The sequence below is a fragment of the Vigna unguiculata genome, unplaced genomic scaffold (assembly GCF_037176805.1).
Source record: "Vigna unguiculata cultivar grain cowpea cultivar isolate G323 ecotype 2 unplaced genomic scaffold, ASM3717680v1 ptg000042l_ERROPOS644330+, whole genome shotgun sequence".
Lineage (NCBI taxonomy): Eukaryota > Viridiplantae > Streptophyta > Magnoliopsida > Fabales > Fabaceae > Vigna > Vigna unguiculata.
The window spans coordinates 989-5,000 of record NW_028196684.1 but is presented as its reverse complement, the minus strand read 5'-3'; positions in this window follow the sequence as shown (position 1 = coordinate 5,000).

Here is a 4,012-nt window from a genome sequence, read left to right as displayed (position 1 = left end):
TTCCAACAACCCAAGAGTCGGTCGTATTTGGAGTTTCACATCGCTTCCCAGGAAGCCAACAACCAAAAGGTCGGTCGTATTTGGAGTTCAGTATTCGCTTCAGTCGATTCCAACTTCCCAAAAACCTGCCTTCTTCGCAGTTCGGCTAAGTCTCCCTCGTTTCCAACTTTCCTCTAAGTTGCCCTCCTCGCAGTTTGGCCAAGTTCACTCTTTTCCAGCGTCATCCCCCCAAGTTGCCTTGGGCGCAGTTCGGCCTAGTTCACTCTTTTCCAGCATCATCCCCCCAAGTTGTCTTGTTCGCAGTTCGGCCTAGTTCACTCTTTTCCAGCGTCATCCCCCCAAGTTGCCTTGTTCGCAGTTCGGTCTAGTTCACTCTTTTCCAGCATCATCCCCCCAAGTTGCCTTGTTCGCAGTTTGGCCTAGTTCACTCTTTTCCAGTGTCATCCCCCCAAGTTGCCTTGTTCGCAGTTTGGCCTAGTTCACTCTTTTCCAGTGTCATCCCCCCAAGTTGTCGTTGCCAACAACCCAAGAGTCCATAGTATTCGGAGTTCTAGCGGGGCCTCCCCTTGCTTCCAACAACCCAAGAGTCCATAGTATTCGGAGTTCTAGCGGGGCCTCCCCTTGCTTCCAACAACCCAAGAGTCCGTAGTATTCGGAGTTCTAGCGGGACCTCCCCTTGCTTCCAACAACCCAAGAGTCCATAGTATTCGGAGTTCTAGCGGGGCCTCCCCTTGCTTCCAACAACCCAAGAGTCCGTAGTATTCGGAGTTCTAGCGGGGCCTCCCGTTGCTTCCAACAACCCAAGAGTCCATAGTATTCGGAGTTCTCGCGTGGCCTCCCATTGATTCAAACAACCCAAAAGTCCATCTTCTTCGCAGTTCAACATCGCCTCCCTCGTTTCCAACAGGCCCAAAGGTCGTCTTCTTCGCAGATCCACGAAGAGCTCATCACGATTTGCCACATTCCATTTCCCACGGGTTGTCAACAACACTTTCTCACACTTCCCGCAATCGAGTACGTGCATGACATGCCAAAGCACATCTTATTTGCCTTCCATCGCACTCAAGACGACGGGTTGTGGAAGAACGATATTGCTCACAACAAGTTCAAGGACAACGTCTCAATCAAGGGACACAACCGAATTATGTTAACTGGGTCGCTAAAGTAAACCCGAGTTCATATAATGCACCGCATCCAAAAGAACTAGCCACAACACGTGCATCACTGAGATGTTTCACTAGATGGAACACGTGCGTGACATTAGGATCCTCCAACACCTCTTCGTGATGGAAAGATAGAATTCGAAGCAACCACAGAAGTACCGTCTAGTGGGTAGGCAACACAGGGACTGATCAACCAATATCACCCAAGGCAACGGGTGAAAATGGAAGAGATGCATGCTTGACCGTTCGATACGCAAGGCATGGAGCCAGCCAGCAAGTGCATCTCGATTACAACTCACACACCCTCACGTTCGCAAGACACCACACCACAAGACGGTCCACCCCCCACCTACCATGGGCAAGCAAGCAAATGGAAACATCAAGTGACGCATGGTCAAGCATCGCTAGGCATGAAAATAACTTTCCACAATATCCGAGGGACTAGCTGCCGAGCTAACCAACGATCAGTGACGACCGTGTGTTGGTATTAATAAAGCTCAACAACTATGAAGAGGCTAGTTGTGCCATGATAAACATGCTAACGCACGCACCACGTGAGGGGGGAGGCCTCATCAAGCTCCCTTTAAAACCTGCCAGTGTGGAGCTGGCCGGCTCAAGGAGCACTCCCCCCCTATAAGAGGTTAATATGCAAAAGGCAAAATTGTACAAGTAGATACACTTTTTTTGAGCAGACATAAGTCCATATCTCGGGCTACACTTCGAATTTTGATGCGATTTTTTGCAGTAATTCGTAGAATAATGGTATCTCCTTGCTCACCAAATTTCATAATTTTTCTCGAAGGGGAACTATTTTTTTTATTTTTTTTACTTACCGGGTATGTGTAAAATCGGGAAAAATAGAAAAGCACATGTAGACTTCGAATTTCGACCTCATTTTTTCCAGTCCACCACTAAACAATATCAGGAACCTCCCCACAAAATTTCATTCAGTTTGGCCAAGGTCTTAAATTTGACAAATTTTGGCACCAAGCTATCTAGTCGCGGTGCAACGACCAACTTGGCCAAGTGCAAAATGCATCCAATTCAAAACTTTTGTGCACCAACACTTTTACAGTACTCATTTGGGGACATTTGGAGGCCTTTCCAACCCTCACATCTCAAAAACCACGAATTTCATTTTTTCACAAAACTCCCCACCAAGCCTTCTAGCTATGCCGCGGTGCACCGCCAACATTGGCCATGTGCAAAACCCTCCGAACTCAAAACTTTCGTGCACCAAGAATTTCATGGTATTCATTTGGGGACATTTGGAGGCCTTTCCAACCCTCACATCTCAAAAACCACGAATTTCATTTTTTCACAAAACTCCCCACCAAGCCTTCTAGCTATGCCGCGGTGCACCGCCAACATTGGCCATGTGCAAAACCCTCCGAACTCAAAACTTTCGTGCACCAAGAATTTCATGGTATTCATTTGGGGGCATTTGGAGGCCTTTCCAACCCTCACATCTCAAAAACCACGAATTTCATTTTTTCACAAATCTCCCCACCAAGCCATTTAGCTATGCCGTGGTGCACCGCCAACCTTGCCCATGTGCAAAACCCAACCAACTCAAAACTTTCGTGCACCAAGACTTTCATGGTATTCATTTGGGGGCATTTGGAGGCCATTCCAACCCTCACATCTCAAAAACCACGAATTTCATTTTTTCACAAAACTCCCCACCAAGCCATTTAGCTATGCCGTGGTGCACCGCCAACCTTGCCCATGTGCAAAACCCAACCAACTCAAAACTTTCGTGCACCAAGACTTTCATGGTATTCATTTGGGGGCATTTGGAGGCCATTCCAACCCTCACATCTCAAAAACCACGAATTTCATTTTTTCACAAAACTCCCCACCAAGCCATTTAGCTATGCCGTGGTGCACCGACCAACTTGGCCAAGTGCAAAATGCATCCAATTCAAAACTTTTGTGCACCAACACTTTTACAGTACTCATTTGGGGACATTTGGAGGCCTTTCCAACCCTCACATCTCAAAAACCACGAATTTCATTTTTTCACAAAACTCCCCACCAAGCCTTCTAGCTATGCCGCGGTGCACCGCCAACATTGGCCATGTGCAAAACCCTCCGAACTCAAAACTTTCGTGCACCAAGAATTTCATGGTATTCATTTGGGGACATTTGGAGGCATTTCCAACCCTCACATCTCAAAAACCACGAATTTCATTTTTTCACAAAACTCCCCACCAAGCCTTCTAGCTATGCCGCGGTGCACCGCCAACATTGGCCATGTGCAAAACCCTCCGAACTCAAAACTTTCGTGCACCAAGAATTTCATGGTATTCATTTGGGGGCATTTGGAGGCCTTTCCAACCCTCACATCTCAAAAACCACGAATTTCATTTTTTCACAAATCTCCCCACCAAGCCATTTAGCTATGCCGTGGTGCACCGACAACCTTGCCCATGTGCAAAACCCAACCAACTCAAAACTTTCGTGCACCAAGACTTTCATGGTATTCATTTGGGGGCATTTGGAGGCCATTCCAACCCTCACATCTCAAAAACCACGAATTTCATTTTTTCACAAAACTCCCCACCAAGCCATTTAGCTATGCCGTGGTGCACCGACAACCTTGCCCATGTGCAAAACCCAACCAACTCAAAACTTTCGTGCACCAAGACTTTCATGGTATTCATTTGGGGGCATTTGGAGGCCATTCCCACCCTCACATCTCAAAAACCACGAATTTCATTTTTTCACAAAACTCCCCACCAAGCCATTTAGCTATGCCGTGGTGCACCGACAACCTTGCCCATGTGCAAAACCCAACCAACTCAAAACTTTTGTGCACCAAGACTTTCATGGTATTCATTTGGGGG